Raw genomic sequence first — 20,621 nt, 5'->3', positions numbered from 1 at the left:
GTTGGCCAGGTTAAGCAACATACATATCTGTCAATTAGATTGCCTTGGTCCATGATACATCCCTTTGAATCCAGAATTCCCATATGCCATGTGGTGCCAATGGACTGCCACATACATCTGCCACATGCCACATACACCTTCCCTAAGAATTTCTCCATGGCACTTACATTGCCCCCAACACTGACACACAATGCCACTCTGCCCTATTCACTCATTAACCAAAGAACATCCCCATGCTATGTCCTTTTGCTCTTTGTATGGTTCCAGGTAAGTTGTTGTCATTATAACTGCCCCCATACTTTGCCCCACTGCCCTCTGAATTGTCTCAAACATTCAATCATGCCATCCTGATTAATCTACTCTGCGAGAACCTGGGCATCGGGGATCAGGCTTGGCTGACCTCCTTCCTCTTGGACCGACCCTCTCAGGTCCAATTTGTTTTTTTTTCTCCACCACCTCTCTCTCTGCATGTGGTGTCCCCCAGGCCTCTGTCCTCTCACCCTGGGTCTCCCATGTCTAATAGGCCCCTTTGGCCCACCTGATTTTCATCTTCTCTTCTAACTTCCAGTGTTATACGGATGACACTCAGCTGTCTTTCAGGTTTCCCTCAGCCTCTTCTCCTTCCTCATTCATTCCTGACTGTCTATGCGCAATTCAGGAATGGTGTGCCTCCAATGATCTCTGCCTCAACGCCAGTAACACTGAGATTCTGGTCATTGGGACCTCTGCTCCTGCTTTCTATCTCACACTCTGGCTGCCCTCCTTGGGCCCTCTAACCTAACCCTCCTCGGTTGCAAAATATCTTGGGCTCCGACTCCACTCTCCCCTTCCCTCCTCACATCATGGACCTTCCCATCAGGGCCCGCTTCCAGCTGCACCTCCTCAGAGGTTTTTCTCACCTTCCCCCAGAAGCTTATTGTCTCCTGAGCTCTGGTTCTCTCCAGGCTAGACTACTGCAAAAGCCTCTTTTTCAATCTGCCTAACTCTAACATTCGCCCCCTTCAACTAATCCGGAACAGACTGCAAGACTTTTCTTTGGCCGCAAGCCCATGGACTGCATCTCTCCAGCCCTGAAATGGCTGCACTGGCTCCCGGTGGCTGCAAGGATGAAGTTCAAGACCGTTTGGATAGTCCACAAGTCTTTCTGGGGCCGGGGCCCGCACTATATCCAACTCTCTCTGCCTAAATACCTTCCTTTGAGAGCCCTTTGCTCAGCTACCTCGACCTCTCTGAGCGTCAGATGCTTCTCCAAGCTGAGAGTGGGGGGCAGATCTCTTTCCTCTGCAGGTGCCTCTCTCTTGAATGGCCTCCCTGCCCCTCTCAAACATGAGCTGGACCACCTTAAGTTCCGGAAGCTTTCAAGACCTTCCTTTTCTCCTCTGTCTTCGCTCACCCTCTTTCTTGCTAACATTCCTGTCGGCCTGCCCTGACTGGTTGTTGGGTACCCTCAGAGTCTCACATGGTACCAGGCCTCTCTATAACCAACCTTCCTGAACTGCCATCCGGGCCTTATGCGCCCTTAGGGGCTATAAATGTAACTCCTACTGCCCCCTACTTTATGTGCAATTACCCAGATCCTTGCTGCCCCAGCTGCATTTACTCAGAGCCTTGGTGCCCTGACAGCACTTTTCCACCTACCCTCTCCCCTGCACTGCCCCTCTCCCTTTCCCCTTGCACTTTTGCAGGATACGAATTACGCAAGGCCTGGTATGATTGTTTGTCCTGTCTCCCTCTGTCCCCCCTTCCTTGACTTGTGGTGCCTAGAAACACAGGTGCGTTATAAATACCAAATCATATCATATCATATCATATCATAGCCCTGTAGCATTCACATTGCCTCAGGTTTCCCATTGTCACTTATTGCCCATGTGATTGCTCCATGCCCATTCCCATTGCCTCTGAATTGCACATTATTGACTTTCCTCCTTCCCGTGGCCCGTTGACCACTGAATTGGAACATGTTATGTAATGCTAATGAGTTGTTCATACTGTGATAGTCACCACCATAATGGTCACATTCCCTATAGCCCTACCATGGTCCACTGCCCGGGAACCACTGCTTGTCATGATCAATTCCTTCTTGTGTTGCTTTGCGTTACTCTCATGACTCCAGGACTCACCCATGGCAGTCTGGTTTCCCTATGAATTGATCCATAGCAGTGGCACGCCCCAGATGTTTTCCGAAAGGTATGTTTCTTTACTCCAAGAGCCACCATGTCCTGTTCCATTATATTACAGATTAACCCCATGGCACTCGCTTTGCCACAATAACTGCCCCATGCACTTTCCCTGCCACAGGATCTGCCCAATGCCAATATCATTGTTGCAAGAACTTTCCCATTGCATGTCTAAGTACCACTGTCTCATGTTACTCATATAGAACCAAGATCTGAACCTGGTCAGTGCCCGAAGTGAAAAGTATTACCCTACTGAATGCACTGTGTTACCCCCTCTTACCTCAATAACTGCCCTGTGCATCTCCAAATTTCCCCAAGAACCATTCCATATCACAGCCGTTATCCCCTAGAAGTGCCTTACGCCACACCAGTTCCCTCTTACGAGCGCATCTCTTGAGCTCCCTTTTGCCCGCCAAATCTCCCTATTCCTACACACACACATGCTCTCCTCACACATACAAACATACATTCCAAGTTTGCAGCGTGGTGCCAGGCCCTCACCGCTTGGCAGGGTCTGAGGCTCACCTCCAGTGACGTGAAGGAACCAGAATCAATTAGAGAGGTTGGAATGTCCTCTGTTCTTGAGTCCTGGCAGCTCGTGAGCCATACGAGGTCTCAGGTGAAAATAATTCACAGCTCCAGACATGCACTGCACGCCTTTCCCTGCAGTAACAGAGGTTTTAGAGGCTCCAATTTGTGGGTAAGCAAACTTTGCTGTCCACCACACTTGAGTTCCTATCTGATGTGCCTCCAGGCATAGACGTGGTGGCGCACGGCTCACAGCAAGTCTTACCAGTTGCTCTATTCAGCAAGTGCGTGTCTGACTGTTGTTTGTCCTCTGCCTTCCCCCTCTTGGCCCTGGCATAGTGAAAGGAGAGGAACATCCTTATGGACTGAGCACCACTGCCCGTTATCATCTTATGGAATGCAGCCAATGCATTCTCTCATAAAAAAGTTAATGTGATGTGAATGAAATGTAGACACCCAATGTATCCCAATGAGGGTTGCTTTCGAAACCTGACCAAATGTAATTTTAGGCTGAAACCAGTTTAGCCCATTTCCATGAAATGTGGGGTGGAAATAAATATATCCTACTGTACGCCCCTAAATGAGATTGATGAGTCAGCTAGGATTGGGGCTCAAAAGTTTATCAACTCTCAATGTATTGCATGTCACCTTATCCTACCTGAGTTCTTGGATAAAACAGGTGACAGCCGTGCTGCACACTACAATTGTGAAATGTGCACAGGGTTATAGCACGGCCTCACCCAAGCCTTTGACAGGAATAGTACATGCTCCTGTCGTCCACCAATGAACTATGCCAACGACTCTCTCTCATTGTATGACACTTGGGGCCTCCAATCCTAAAATGAAAAATGAAATGTACTATCCTTGCATAAAAGGACAGTTGGATCCTATTTATGTCTGAAAATAGCCTGTCCTAAATTAAAGGACAAATTGTAAAACTGAATATTTTATAAAAAATCAAAAACAATCGGCCTCATTCTAAGTTTGCCATCCGGAAACAACGGTACTGATAAGCTTACCGGCACTGTTGTTTCTGGACCGGCATACTATGGGTTTGCCTGCCGGAGATGCTGTGCCTGACAGGTCTGACCCTGCCAGGCACAGCGGTCATGCCAGGCAAAGCCATCATGGAAGCACCGGCACTGTTAACAATGGTGCCAGTGCTTCCGTGTCCCCACTCCCGTAGAGTCCTGGAATGCGGATTAACCAAATTACCGGCACCTGAATTCCCGGCCACCGGACTTGGAATAGCCTGGTGACACCGGGAAGTCAGTCACCGGTAATTTCTTACGGGTGCGGCGCCAACCCGCCGGTAGCACTGGTATGGTTACCGCCGGACCCGTATTGAAGCCCAATGTGTTGTACTGTGGGATTGCTGATGGGCTCATCAAATGTTCATTGAATGGTGTTCTGTGTTTACTGTTGGCGGCCATGTTGAGTGAGTGTCGTGATTGGGTTTCTCAGAGTGAGATGAGGATGTTCTGGGGGCGTCTTCTTATTGTACGTTTACTGATCTTGAGATGATTTCCTGTACCTTTGAAATAAAGCAGGATGATTTATTTGCCTTCAGTTGGCTCAAGGTTGCTTAATTTGGAACGATCTATGACGCTACACACTTATGGTGGATAGCTAGAATTGCCCGCAGACAGAAGAAGTTACTCCAGATCTAGAGTTCTACACAAAATATAGTCCTCCACTAGATTGTGATTATTTTCAAACCCTTCTTGACCACTATCAATGTCTCCATCACCCAGTACAGAGAAACATGGCACTACCAGACAAATACCCCAGCCACTTCAAAATAACTATCACCACCTGTGGGAATGGTGAAATTATAAATACATTAAAACACAAAGGGCTATGGATTGTGGCCAACCTGTTTTCTCACTTCATCTTAATAGAAGCAAACAACAAACAACCCCATCAATACATAAATGTGAAGGGAGGCTGTGCCACAAAATGGTTGAGATATAACGCGCAGGTTTCGTCAGCCATGATCTAGGTGCTTGGTAGTGAAAGTCTAACGGTATTAAAAAAGAGTTTCCTCTTTCCTAAGAGGGAAATACTCAGAGGATAAAGAGGAGCCTTTGCTCTTGGAGGCAGGTAAACTCCCAAATCGGGTGAACTACTTGGGGGGAAAGTGTGACAGAAGGGATAGAACACTGACTAGCTTGGGTCCAAAATGTTAAGTCCATGCCACTGACGGTTCTACGTGATTTCATCACTGCACTTTTCATCGCGGGGTTTTTTGCCGTGATTTTTTTCCAAAAAAAACATTGAATTTGTTTTTTTTTGTGGGGGTTTCCCCCTCAACCCCCCTTTCTTTTTTTTTTTACATCCCGAACACCCAAACCCATTTTTTTGTAAATTTACTCCCCCCAAAAATCAAAAATTCGATGTTTTTTTTTACGAAAAAAAAATCGCGGCAAAAAACCCCGCGATGAAAAGTGTGGCGATGAAATGACGGTATACCCCACTGACTACATGTGCCCACATAGTCAACTGATGCTGGAAAGGAAGGTGGGAGCTTGGAGGAATTTGGAGGAGATGGACTGTCTTTGCAAGTGCAAGCATGGAGATACTGAGCCATTATTGTTCATTGTATGTTCTTGACTCCTTATTTATTAACATCTCCGGACAGACTGGCTTGTGCTTGTCTGGCAAGAAGCATGGGCCGCGCGGATTTCAGAAGCTCTTTTCTGCTGGTTCTCGGTCTCCAGAATGGTGGGGTTGTTTGCAGCGACCAAGTTTCAGGCACGGCCTGGCAGAAGAAGAAGAAGCATAGGAAATTGAGAGAGAGAAGGGCATGAGCCCAAGTTGTATCGTTCAACTTGCCGAATGATAAAGGCGATGAAGGGTGGGGGACGGTGCAACACAGGAGGGTCTACAGTTGTGCACATTGGATAAATAGCATGCCTTATTTAGCTTCAAAAACTTTTTGAGAACATCTGATCACTGAGTTCTTCTTGCTGTATCATTGCTTTCCAGAAGCTGAAGAAGCGTAGTCTCATGTCATTCTATGAACTATGTTGGGAAGCATTGTTCAGGCAAAACCAATGAACCACACAATTTAGAACGTAATCGCTTTTCTGCCCACTTTGGACCACAAAATGTGACATGTGAGACATGGCTTGGTGAAAGCAGACACAATGATCTCTAGTATTGATGTCCTTCTGTCCTGGAAAATAATGTGACTATTGATGAAAATATTTGAAGTTGTCTGAAATTGGCGGAGCTCCGCTGTGTGGATTTGGGCAAACAACCCGTATGTGCTAGTTGCCCTGCGGTGAGTTGGTCATTCTTCTTGACAATGGTCCTCATCATGTTGGATCACAGTTGACTCCTTTGGTTTGTGTTGTAAATGTCATTTCATGCAGTTGTGTTTTTTCTACAAGTGTGCTCTTAGAATGGAATAGATGGACATGTGGGCTCACCAGGATGGCAAGGGTAGGACTGCGGAAAGCGTTCGCCGCACCGATACCACAAATTGCCATGCAGACCGCTGAGGGTCCAGGGAAAGACCACTGATACTTGGGTTACAGCATTGGTACTGCTTTCAAGTGAACAATACATCTGAGTGAACTTGTGTTATTTTTTATTTTAAACATTGATCTTGCAAATTGATTAGTGGCATGACCTGCGTTTGAATCCTTATAAAGTTCGAAACAACTCAGACGTGTGTGGCCGTGAATCGTCGGTTTCTCCACGTTTGTTGTGCAGAGCCCAAATCCCCCTACGCAGGGGTGTTGCTAGGCCTGGAAAAGAGCTGGGGCTATGCTAATGTCTGGACTGTTGTGACTCGGGGCTAGCTAGCCTTCCTTTCGGTTGTTGCCCCTGAGTTTCTATCCGGGGCTATAGCCTCCTCAGACCCCCCCCCCAGTAACGCCTCTGCACCTATGTACTGATATGATATGATAGGTTATTTATAATGCGCTTAATACCCAGAGGTTTCTAAGCGCGGACCCGGGGATCGAACCTGTTGCTCCGTGTCGTCTTGTTTCCAAGGTGAGCACGTTGCCCCTGAGCTATCCTCCCGGCTATGAAGCTCGGTCATGAGCACTCCCCATGCAGGCAGACTATGCTGCAATGATGCCACATCCAAGGCTTACAATCCCAGATAGTTCCTCTTTCCTCCCCTTACCCATCTGGGACCGTAACCTAATGCAAGATGTAACCACTGTAACTAAAGAATGTAACCTACTATGTATGCAACTCATGGAACCAACCAGCTTATTCAAAAAGCGCCTAGATGCCTCTGGGTTTGGTGCGCTATACAAATGTCTAAATAAATAAATAAATAAATAAATAAATAAATAAATAAATAAATAAATAAACGTGCTGCGAAGTAATACAGTGTCAGCATCACACTAGCCCACCTTGCAACACAAAGCACTCGATCAAATAGCACACAAGCAGCCATTTATTTGCCCGATATAACTTTTTTTATTTTGCATCCAAGCGCTTGAGGGCAGAGCTCAACATAACTTCTCCGCCTCCCCCTAAATTGGACAGTACATTTAAAGCAATTGTACTCAATTGAACTGTATCCTTTATCATGTTTCTAATGTTAGTGTATTTTTCATTGAACTGAACAGTGTTTTATAAATAATGCCCACTAATAACGTGTTTCATCCCTATTCTAGAACAAGAAATGAATATAATATTAAACGGGTCTCTTGTCTGCACCGGGCACCGTAGAGCAACGCGGCCTGCGCACCCACCTCTATTGTGTTGCCGCGGACAAACGTGCCAGAAGCAGCATCTCTCTTAATCTTGAGGCTCCCATAAACAATAGTGTTATGTACAACCGTGGCACCCACTAATTGCAAACTTCCTGAGTGACAATTCCATTTTCTCAGCCTGTCAGAATGTAACCCTGTAATTAACCCATGGCATGTAGTTAACAGGGCCTTGGTTAAGTGGAGAGCTCTGGGCTTATATCAAATATATTTTTCAGATAGTAGATGATGCTTTCAATGGGAAGAATTGACACCATTAGGAGCATCTGAAATGCATGCAGAACATTATTCAAATTAGGGCTGCATCCATCGCTGAGACAGATCCTGGCAGAACAGCAGCGAAACCATGGCAAAGAAAGGGACTACCATCCATTCACACAATCTGTTCACGCGCGGAGCTCCGCATATCCATTCAAAGCCGCATTTCTTTGTTTCCTTTCTTCGCCAATAATTTTTTGATGGAAGTTTGTGAGTTATATTGGTTGCTCCTGTAACGTGCACCATATCTATTTTCTCAAATAGATATATGAATAAAATCATAGTTTCCCATGGCACGGTCGACATACACATCTTGCCTATCCGTCTTAGCTTCTCAACGGCAGACGGGCAGTGCTCGTGCCATGGTTTTTCAGCATCAAGATGCTCAGAATATGCAAATAGGAATACAATGTGGGCGGAGTTCTGCTGGCTGTCGGATAATTCCTGGTTCACAGCTACTGGCACAAGTGTTTCCTCTGCAGCCATGGAGTGGGAATTGACAGAAGCAGGATTCAATTTCGGAAAAAAAGGTTTGCCCCCCCCCCCCCAAATTTGAAAAAAGAAAATCAAGAATCCAAATGTTTCAAATGGCTTGAATTGTGTGGGAAAAATGCAAAAGCATAATTAATGGACATATTGGAGAGCAGCTGTCGAATTTTAAGAACTGGGCTGCGATACAGCGCAGCCGCTCCGAACTCATCGGAACAAGCCCACCATCACCGTGATCAAAGAATCTAACTTTGATAAGCCCCACCCTGTACCCGCTCTCTTACATTCTTTGATGCTGCAACGAGTAGACACTTATGAAATGAGATTCATTACTGAGAAGAAGGCAGGAGTTATCCCTTTCCCTTTCAAACAGTAAGACCAGACAGAAAGAGAAGTGGCCTAGTGAAATCTTTTCCACTGGTGGATACACAGAGCACGAGAGCATTTGATGACTTTGAGTGATCCTGGTTGAATTGCATCGATTCACGTTGTGGTGGAAATATACCAGCTATGGCGGGGGTGGGGGCAACCAATCTGTTCTATCTGGTTGGGCGGTATTTCTTGGGGGAGGTGAACAAAACAAAGGATTAGCCTCCATCAAAATGAGCAGTGAAGAGGGCTGTTTGGTTAGTTTTACCATGCTACACTATCATTTTCACATTCTGCTCGCTGGGTCTGGGGATCTTTGCAGTGGAAACCCCAAAAAGCGGAGGACTAGTGCCTCGTTTCTAAGGGTGTGCTAAGTCTCAGGATACTGTTATACCTTGGTGGGACTCTGAAAGACCAACCACCGCTCCTGCCAAACTATTGTCAGGTTAAGACCAGGTTAAGAAATGGCTGTGATTCTGTCAGCAAACAGTAGGGCAAACTACATTACAGAGAGGCAGGGGTGGCTCCGGTTTTTGCCCGAGGGTCAGCTATGCAGATGTGGTGTATGGCCTTGTGAGCAGCCATGAGCGGGGTGCACTCTGATCTGCAAGCCTGTCTGTAATGGGCTGGAATTTCTGCTGAGTAGTGACTGTTGTTTTGGCCCAATCTTAGCATATAGCTGGGTGGTCAACACAATGATACCCCTGTGACATCTTTATCCACATTCCAACATGTATGCCCAATATTCTAGAGGATCCTCGATTACTGTATCTGCTGATAATGGAAGCGCTTGGTAACCGGATAAACACGAGTATCAGACAATCTATACAAAACGACACACAATTGCATCTCAAAAATATCTTGATCTGCACCTATTCTATCATTATGATGGGTTATTTATAATGCACTTAGTACCCAGAGGTTTCTAAGCATGACCCGGGGATCGAACCTGTGTTGTTGCCTTGCTTGCAAGACAAGTATGTTGCCCCTGAGCTATCCTCCCGAGACAATATATGACCAAAGAGGGACCATCACTTCCTACAATTCTCTGTGAGGGGCCATAGGCTCTGCCACCAAAAGATTCCGAGTACGTGTGTGCAGTGGTATAGAACAGTCCAGATAAGTGGCCTCGACGGCAGGAAAGTGATAGCATAGTAGACCAAAGGGCAGGGTTTTCATAGTATAATACTTCATGCCACAGTTCTCCCTATGGTCAAGAAAAAAAGCGACCTACATTCATCCCAGCACCAAGAAATCCCTAGATTGTGGTGGGGGCACCACATGTAAATCACTTTCAATCAATCAATCAATCAATCGAACACTATCTTCAGAGAGCTTTTGAAATACTTGGATCACACCTTAGAACACATCTCCAATCAATCTTTGTAATTGTAATTGGTTTTTGTAACAGACTTAATACACAGAGGTACGAACCTGTGTTGTATCTGCTCGTCTTGCTTCCAAAGCGAGCACGTTGCCCCTGAGCTATCCTCCCTATCCACCTCTTCAATCTCTCACCGATGCTGCCATGAAAGGTGCTAATAGTGTGTGCAGTGATTGTCTCATTGCATTGGAAACTGCATGGACAGTAGAAATGTGTGCACTGAAGGTTGTTCTTCTGACCACATCTGTTTATTAGGGACTGTGACTTTGTTAGACAAACATGGCTACATCTTGAAGTCTGTTGCAACCTTGGCCGTGCCGTGCCTTGTGAAGGGGCAGCCTCTCCATCATCAGACTGTGTTCTGGAGTGTGCCTTGGAGCCAGGCCACTCATGATTTCTTCTAGCCTTGGATGGGGGGGGGGTACAGTTTCTATACTTGTTAGGTCCAATGACAGTGGCTAGCTCTCATCACCGTTGGCATTGGACTATTTGTTTCCTTTTTAGACATAATTCAAGGTTGTTGCTAGGTCCGGAAAAGATCTGGGGCTATGCTATTTTTGGGACTGTCGGGACTGGAGCCTAGCTAGTCTTTTTGGTTGTAACCCCTGAGCTTCTTTCCGGGGCTACAACCAGAAGACCCGGGGCTATGGCCCTTTCAGCTCCCCCGCCAACCCTCTTAGCAACGCCTTGAACGCCAAGGTTTTCACACTACCTCAGACCTCTAAAGTGTTCTTTTAGTTTATATCCTGTCACTCTTCAATGTGCCTCAAACCAACAGAATATAAAAAATAAAAAAAAATGTGACTTTGCAGTATGTATTTTCTAATGATGCTTTTTTTTTTTTCTTACTCATGCTTTATGCAGTTGTGCTCACTGTTTGCAGCAACTTCTGGGTGCTATCACAGCCAGACATGTCAGTTCAGAAACACAGGGAGAATGGAATCCAAGCACATTAGCAGGTACACGCAAGGTGACGCTCGTGAACCTGAGTAGAACAGAACTCAGAGTGACAGGCGTGGGGAAGTAAATGAGTGTGGTCCCACACGGTCATATCAGAGAGTGCAGGGTGATATCACTATTGGAGGGCCTCCAACGCAAGGGGCTTCAGTGCAGTTGGTTGATCCGTACAGGGGACTTTGGTTATTACTTTTAGGGCTTGGTGGAAGTAGTTAGTCTCTTGGTAGCCACAAAATAAGAGTGATGATGTTCCATAATTTAGGATCAATTGACCCCAATATTTTGCTGCTCCGACGCACATGTTTGCTTCCGTTGCTGATGCAAGCCACGTGGTGGTACACTGATGGCCCACACACTTAAAGCTCATTTACTATTTCACAAAGTGCTGCAACAAAACCCTCTTTTAGGGATTCAGGGCACATACTGGCTCAATATAGCAGGGTAAGGTTTTTTCATTCTACCTCAATTTCCCAAATAGAAATATATCTTTGGCTTTCTGCTACGGTTCTGGTACAGGTGAAAATGACCCAACGCACCTCCTATCTTTTTGCTACTCCTCCTAGCCTGATAACATGTTCCAGTCCTCTTGGCATGCTCTCCCTAACAGGGTCAAGTTCCTGTCGTTGTACATATTTCACCCTAAAACCCCACTCACCTATAAGTGGACATCCTGTCCTCTCTCTGTTCTGCTGGCTCCATCAACTTACTTCTGCTATGAAAAAGTCAATAGGGGACGGATATTGGTGACAGATATCGGTGACAGATATTTTACTATGCATACAGCCAAGCTCTGGATCTTGGAGCCAATTTCCTTCATCCCAGTCAGTGCCAAGCCACTTTAAATTATGGAAGGCCATTAAAACCTGGCTCTTCGAAAAGTAGACACAAAGTGTGCCACCGGAAAATTATGCAGCATCATTATGCTCAATTGTGATGCTGCATAGCACTGTGCTGTACGGATTAACACGCACCTCGTGCTGAGACTACACCCAGCTTGCCATCCGGTCACAGGCGCGTGTAAATATTTTTCTTTTGCTATCGTTGAGGCCATTCAGATCAGGACACGAGACTGCCGTCTCATTTTATGTCTCTCTCCTATCTTGCCAGTGACTCACCGGTGAGTTGACCCACTTCAATCTCATCCCCGCTACATGAGTGTCCCATGCAAGGATAGAACCACACGTTTGGCGTTCAGAACGGGTGCTGCGAAGGCAACCGAGCAACATCTCCTCGGCCTAGACATCCCCTATTTGGGATGTATTCGGCTTAGACAAGCCTCGTCTCTCGCTTCTTCTCCACCAATCATAAGGTGAGAACTGCCATCAGAGACACACATTTACCTGCCTTCTATCTGGAGTTCGCAACCTTTTCTACAATTTTAATTTTAACTATGGTGACAGTGTTTCTCTCTCTTTTCCTTAAATCTTTTCAAGTTCATGTCTGGTGGAATACCCATTATACACTCTGGGTCTGGGGGTGTAGCACTTTTTACACGTCCAGTCAGGCCACTGTTGCCTTTCGTTGTTAATAAGTATTTCCAATTTACTAACTCTTGACACTTCTCCTTAATCTCTTTTGGTCCTCAGGGGTCGCCGCACTCTTGTCCTGAAGAAGGTGGTACATGGATTTGTTCTTCTGCCGAAACGTAAAAAGGTCCCCTGGGAAGCATACATGGCACACAGGAACGAGGCTCTGTAGTTATTTGTATATGTAACTGTAGTATTACGTAGACACTTGGCTCATGATTACGTGTTCATAGATCAAATTTAAGGTCTCTTTTGAAACAAACCAGAGAATAAGGACTGTGATATTTAGACACTAATTAATTTCATTAGCAGCTGTTTGTCATCATATTTACCTGCCCTTCTACTTCATCCTTTTCTTTCTCTACTTTCTTTTCGTGAATTCAGAACAGAGAACCAATCATGACCAATTGTACATATTGTATGTTTTATTGAATGCATGCACTATGTTGTCTTTGAATTTGATATGTCTGATGATCATTCTTTTGATGATTAGCTATGAAAGTGATTTACATTTTTGTAAAATAAAATAAAATACCTGAACATTACAAGTTATCAAAAAAGCAAAAGAATGAGTTGCCTATGACTTTTTTTGAAGACATCAGTCACAGTCTGGAGTCAATTTTCTCCCTACATTTATGGGTGTATAGCCTAATAGGATGGCATTAAATGCAACGGTCAACACCACACATGACAAAAACACAAATATTTAGTTTCTGTTCATTTAAAAAAAAAAAATTAAAAAATGGCGATGGACTTTTTCTTTGTTTCTATTGTAAGGATTATTAGTACAACTTAACAACTGAAGCCCAAGATTACACAAAACTAAGACCATGAATGGTGGGTCCAGGGTGCCCAACTGAGACGTTGCTCCATACCTGATCCTTAGGCTATTTTGCAGACAGAATGTGGCCCCTCCAAAATTCGACAATAGTGATATCATGAGTACCGATTTTGTTGGGCAATAACTGTGACAGAAAGATGGGAAAGTATCGTCAATTTCAATCTTCCATTGACACAAGCCGCAAGATCATTTACAGCTATTTGGCTTGGAAAAGCAGCAGTATGAGGCCACTTTCAATTTTCTGAAAATCCTACATAAATGTTTGAAATTGTACCTACCCCTCTGTCCTACATGCTCCAACAATTCGAATGCCAAGAGATTTACTTGAACATGTTAACCCAATCACTATCTGAAGCACTACCAATCCTGAACTTCCAATCCAAAAAAGAGCAATTGGGAGTCCCTGCAGTGCGCAAACTGTTAAGTTTCATTATTGCGTTCTCGGGTGGGCACATCTCCGAAATAAGAAGGCAATTGAAAATAAGTAGGCCTTTTTAGTTTCAGAAACATTTCCCTTCATGAATTGGAATGTTATAAAATACGAGTTGGTCGACTGGAGTGCCACCGCACTCTTTTTTGGTTCCGAAAAATAAAAGCAATCTTTGGAATTGCTTAAAGCCAACTTACTAAAAGATTACAGTACTGTCGATTCACATGGAATGAATTTCATATTTTAGTTAAAAGAGATGTGTTATTTTCTTTTTTAAACAAGCTCAGGCTATCCCAAAATAACCCGCAAAGTGCTGCGTAAATTGGTAATCACTGCAAAGCAAGCACACACATATACACATACAAAGGAATAACATTCAAGGACCTTTGAACAGTCAGATCTTGTTTTCCTGTTTGTTTCCAGAGGAAAGGCCTGCCTATGTTTATTTATTTATTTATTTTTCCATTTGTATAGCGCGCACAAGCCCTCGGGCATCAGAGCGCTGTATGTTATTGGCACCGTGTGCTTTTCCGTCGAAGGGCAAAGCTTTGTGCCAGTTCAATCTTTGGCTCTTCTACTTCAACGCAGACTCCGGAGTTGTTGCTAGGAAATGGCAACGTGCAGCCAAGTAGCCAAGTCAAAAAGGCCTGGGGCACGCAATTCTTGAGAAGCATTATGGGATGGGGAGGTTTCTTCTTACCGGTAACCATGCAAGAGAATGACTTTAGGTCTATACTTATGGATGGCTTCAAAATATTTGTACACGTAGGCCTGTGTGGAAAGCTAGAAAAATATAAGCTTAGGCAGAACCAACATCCTCTCCTCCGAGTTATCCTCTTAACCTAGCTCTCATCTGCCTGCTAGCTAACATGTTTCCCTCGCCTCTAACCTGTCTCTATCCCTCACTTTCTCTGCCTCCACTCTAGCACTTAACCCATTCTGGTAACATCCCGAGCAGAGCTGGACGTATCGCCTAACTGCGCTTAAAAATGCCTAATGTTGCCTGACCATAATCTATCTAAGTCCACCCACGTATTCTCTGGTGACTGTTCCATTTGCTCCTCTTCACAACCTGGTCACAATGCCAGTGAAACTAAGAAGCTCACAACTTCACGTCAAATCTTATTTCTCATCTGTTGCACGTTATTTGTTGATCAAAAGAACACTGTGCCTCCCTGTAAATAAATAAATAATGTAAAACCAGAGAGAAATGAAAGATTGCATTACTAGTATAAAGCCATCTGAAAAGGCAACATGGTGTGTTTTGATCTGGGGGTGACATCTCTTGAGGGACAAAGACTGGCTACAGAGTCAGTCTGGAAAGAGGCTTTCCAAACTGGGGGATAGTTCAGATTAGCACTCCTTAAGAGTATAGGCTTCAGCAATGCAGCAATGTTTATACTGTGGGGAAAGAGGGATGGGTGGGTGACAAGCCCATTCAAAATCCTAAGGGGGGGAAGTAATGTTAAAAAAAACTCAAGCAGGTTTCAGCAGGAGGGTACTGCTATGAGGTCCCAGTGCAAGAACAGAAAATGTGCTTTCATATGGAAGCTATGGACTGCATCAAATCATTGCACAGTGGAGTAGAGGAGTAACTGTGAGTAAAAGAATTCACAGACATTATACAGGAGGAGAGATACATTAAACAATGTAAGCTGCACAGCAGGGTTAAAGATGGAAAACAAGGATGTTTTGTGTTTTAGGAGAATTCATTCCAATGGGAAAACTACCCAGTTTACCACCTATCAATCCCTGCGTTACTTTACCAACTAAATGCCAACACCGTCTACCTCTGGTGTTGGTTTCAGTGTTTGTTTGAACCTGGAAATAGACAACTATCATTTTCATCACTGAAACTGAACACCTGTGGTATGAGTATGGACTTTCATAGCTAACGACTTGGACTCGGCTTCAACCCACAAACCCGAGGCCCCGTGCCAATTTGTCGGTGCTGCTTAGTCAAGCTCAATCTGGTGTGCCGCATTTAGCTCCTAAATAGTCTGAGATTCTGCGTTAAGTTTCCTGTTTACAAACTTTTAATAAAATACTGTTTTAAAAAAATAAGAGAAAATTTACAAGGCCTACTGTTGAGTTCTAAGTGTTCTCCATAGCTCTTCAATTCAGAAGGCGCCTCAACTTCTTCAATAGCCTCCGTATGAAGCAGTGCGATGTACAATTGGCACAACACGAAATTCCTCACAACCTCATGTACTCATCCTGTGGTTGGCAGCGGTTTGTCCGTGCTCTTAGATTTTGAGAGGTGCCAGTACCTATTTGTGTTCTTTCCACAGCATTCTTATTTTCCGCACACAAAATACACATGCGGCAATGTCAGACTTCCGAAATGTTTTTGTTGGTTTATATTTTTGATTTAACAGGGAAAAACACTGACTTGTATTGTGTTTACCCGTTTTTGTACCAACCTGATCATAAAAATAATCGTAGTGCTGGTAGAATTCCCGCCAGCTGCCAACCCCTAACCCGACCCCGTTGAGGGCTTTAAATAGGGTCGATATAACGCAACTTCAGGGTATGCAGTCTTTATATCGAAAATGTTATGAAGAATGATTTTATAACGAATATTTCATAATGAAAAATGAGATGAAGAATGCATTTAGGGTTAAATATTGTTTGGGTGGGTTTTTAGGGGTGGAACACAGGGATTTGGTTGGGGGACCCCAAAAAAAACATTGTTATATTTTTCATTATAAAAAATTCGATATAAGTGCATTCTTCATAAAAGGTTTCATTATAAAGACATGTAACCAACTTCAGCTGCCCTCCCCAGATGATCTGGTGTTTACAAAATACGTCAACACTATGGAGCATTTACAGCCATTTAGGAATCCCCCCACACTATTGCAGACCTGCCAACATTCTGGGGGCACCTGGGAGGGAGATTTCGACAGGGAAATCGGGAGAGCTATATTTTTGCCATAGAAATGCATTGGAGCTACAGTTATTTTATGCGGGAGCCCGTTAAATACAGCAATATTTTTCACTGAAAAATCGTGAGTCTCCTGCCTAAATCGAGAGGGTGCATGTATGCTATTGGGGGACTGCTGTTGTAAGTGTGTGCGCAGTCATAGGAGCTCCTCTGTTCTTGAGGTTTGCTTTCATCAGTCTCTTAAAATGCTCCGCGAGGCCGTGCTCGCAGGTGGCCAGTCTAAGAACTCATTAAAAGTTTTCCCGACTTTTCATCTGATAAATGTTCCGGTTTTACAGAAACAGCCTCTTCAAGGCCCATTAAGGAGCCATCCACCACATTATACAAACATCAAAAACATTTTTTTTTATTATTTCATGAGATTGCGAGGCTTCCCATTGTTGAGTTATTTTTTCAAGAGCGTCTCTAAGAGGCCCCCTGTTGTTCATAGTTTCTGGCTATCTGTTTTTTTCTGCTCATTGCTAATTCTTTCTTATTCCTCCCCCCGTTGATCAGCTGGCACTGTTTTTCAATGTGGGATTTTGTTCCTCGGTAGGCATTTTAGATGCAAGGGTTGGCTGCAGACTTCCAGCCAAAGGGCAGCGTCGAAGTCCGGGCTGGACCGCGTGATCCCGCGCCACGCAGTCACGCAAGGAGTCTGTGACTGTTTACACCTCCGGGTCAAAGTGCACAGAGGATTTCCATAACGCCAATCAGGTAATGCACCGAAGAGGATTAGAAGGGGCAGCACGAGTCACAGAAGGTGTCCTGTGATAAACTCCTCCTGTTAAACACTTGAAACCAATGAATACCTCAGGCGGGGAAGCCGACCACTGCACGCGAACACAAAGAATGACAACGGACAAAGTTTTGCAAAAAAACGAAGAGGGCGATCTTTCGAAAAACACAATTGCAAATGTGTATTATGCAATTGAACGGTCACCTGCACTTAATTAAAAATATAAAATGTCTCGTCAGGTATTACCTGTTTTTATTCTTTTACTTAGTAGCTAATAACTGTGCTTGGGATTCAGTCTGTTAAATGGGACCCTTCCCTCAAGCACTTTTGCAATATTTAACTATGTTCCTGGATTAGAAGCCCACATCAAATGCCTGGATTTAACATATCGCTTCTCATGTTTTTATAACCATCAGGTATACATTAAATTACCTCCTCGTTCATCTTCCTCGTCTTTCCGAATTTCTACGCATCTGCTCCTGACCCTGGCACTTGCTATGAATCAAGATGGCGGGGTGTAGATATTGCCACAGCATACTTATTGCCACACTCTTTATGAAGGAGTTCCAAAGAAAGGCAAATGAAACAGCAAATGCATAGTTGCCTACATCACCCAATTTGTAGGTGCTCATCCAGTCCTGTTTTTATTTTCTTTGCATTCTGGGAATTGTATTTCCACTTTCTGCCATTATAAAACTCGGACTAGAAGTCCCAGAATGCAGAGAGAAAAACAGAACTTGCTAAGCACTTTCAGATTGGAAAGGGTCACGTTGGCAACTATGCACATGCACAGCAAGTGTCAAGCCTGTGTGGAGTGACACAACGTTCAAAACATTCTGAACATTCTACAAATTCTTCAGAGGCATGCATTACACAATGGCGGCAGCAACCGAGTCGCGGTTATATTCTCAGTCCAACACAAAGGTCAGGCATTGCCAAACAAAGCTCTCAGCCCGACTTTAATCAATAAAGCATAGGGTAACAAATAATATCCAAGGCCCACATGTCAAGAATGCCCTCAATCCACTACGGATGGGCCACCCATTACTATCATCGTTTACGAAATCTCTGTAGGTGACATTTTTCACGGATCTTTGAAACTTCATTACCCCCACCATGTTTCCTAGAAGGGACCGGCCGCAACCAATAGCTTAAAAGATACTGATGTACGCATACCCATCAAGACCAAACTCAACAGCCAACCAGGGAGTTGTTTTGCCCAATACCCATGGGTGATGTTCACAGCAAGCCCACTAAAACAGGACCCATGTGCTGTGAATTGGCTGAAAGCCTACAACAAATTTTAAAAATTAAGGGAGCTTGTATATCGCAGCTCATGCCAGAGACAAGCCTCCAAACATGGGACCAGGATTTGAACCACAACACTCTACGTTGTCTTGTTTACAAGACAAACACATTGCCCCTAAGCTATCCTCCCGACCCATAAATAACTGAAAAAATATGCAATTCCAATTTTCTGGAAGAACAATTACTGTGTTAGGTATCATTGTGTTATGATATGATATGATTGTTTATTTTTATAGCGCCTATACACAGAAGTGTTTCAAAGCGCTTCAAGGAGGGAAGGAACATGGGAAATACAGTACATTCAGTAAAGTCCTTGAGCAATATGGAATGTGGAAAAAAAACTACCATAATAGGCCTGACGACATTTCTGATAGTGCAAGTGTAGCTCTAACCCACTGATGGCATTCTAGTAGGTCAGTATCTGCCCAATAGTTGGAACGGACACAAAATGAGTCCGATTAGCCACCATTTACACGAGTGGTGAAGCACGTTTTTGTATTTGCATTTATTGGAAGAACAGAGGGGTCGATTTGTATCCGAAATGTCTTACAATAACACAGTTAGAGATGGTTGAGGCATTCCCATGTACGGTATCTGTACAATAGCACAAAGATGAGAACAGTTTATGAGGGTGCAAAAAAGTGTGGCACAAATCAGGGACAAAACAAAGCAAACCAAAAGAAAAGATATGTAAGAAAACAGGTGACTTACAAAGGTAACTTTATCCTAAGGGTGCAAGTACCTCAAACTAAAGAGGAGTACTATATAAATATAGAAATGACATGTTTAGGCCTCAATGGAGGCATTGGTGGAATCGGGGAGGGAAGATGGGGGAAGGGCAAGGCGGGCACCCACTTTAGCAAGTAAGTATAAGTGAAGTTTAAGCCGAGCTTTGAAGAGATCCACAGTTGGGCACTGCTTAGATTTTTATGGGTAGTGGGTCGCAGTGGAACGGGAAGAGTAGGGAGAAAGAGTGGAAGCAAGAGGAGGCACAGGGAAGGTATTGGAGAGTAAGGTTGAGTCGAGAGAGGTATCAGAGAAAACAAGATGGTGAGTTAACTGAGATAGATTCAGACACGCACGGAGGAGCAAGACCACTGATAGTTTTGCAGACTAGGAGAAGGAACTTGAGAAGAGAGCAGTTGTGCATGGAGAGCCAACCAGCATGTTGTCAGTAGGTAAAAGTGGTATAGGATCTGGGTAGGTTGTAGAGTGTGAGGATAACAAAGTTGAGCACTTTGTCTAGAAGGAGGAAGAGTAGATGGGAAGGACCGTCTGTTTTCCATTCTGAGATGCCTGGGGTGAAGGAGGGAACAGAGAAAAATATTTGAGTGCCATCAGCAACAAGGTCAAAGTGAAAGCCAAAGGATGTCGTCTTAGGGCAGAGGTATAGAGGGTGAAGAGCTGAGGTCCAAGGACTGAATCCTCTGGGATGCTGACAGGGAGAGAGGTAGGGTCCGAGGTTTGAGAATTTCAAGAGATTTTGAAGGATCGACCCTCCAGGTATGGGGTGATCCAGGCAACCCTAGATTTGTGAAATCCAAGATGCTGTAGATTGAGGAGTAGAGAGGAGTGGTCAACAGTGTCAGAAGCAACAAGAAGAGCCAAAAAGATGAGTATAGAAGAGAATTTGGAGTCTCGAGCATTAGAGAGAAAGTTGGAGACATGCATGAGCCAGATTCAAGTGAAGTTCCAAGGCCTGTGAGCTCAAGGTATTTAGTGATCTGGTTGAAGACCACCTCCTGAAGGACTTTTAAATAATGGGGAAGGAGAGAAACTGGGTGATAATTTGCTTGGATGTTTGATTTAGCAGAGGGTTTCTTTAATAGGGGTACGCCAGTTGCAGATTTGAAGGGGGTGGTAAGGAGTTCAGTCGAGAGAGAGCGGTTAAAGAGCTCAGAGTGATATGGGCAAGTGATGGAGACTAAATCTTTGAGCACTTGAGGAGCA

Source organism: Ambystoma mexicanum, chromosome 11 (genome assembly GCF_040938575.1).
Source record: "Ambystoma mexicanum isolate Mex_15411 chromosome 11, UKY_AmexF1_1, whole genome shotgun sequence".
In the NCBI taxonomy this organism is placed as follows: Eukaryota; Metazoa; Chordata; class Amphibia; order Caudata; family Ambystomatidae; genus Ambystoma; species Ambystoma mexicanum.
The sequence above is the reverse complement of the archived record's forward strand: the minus strand, read 5'-3'. Positions refer to the sequence as shown.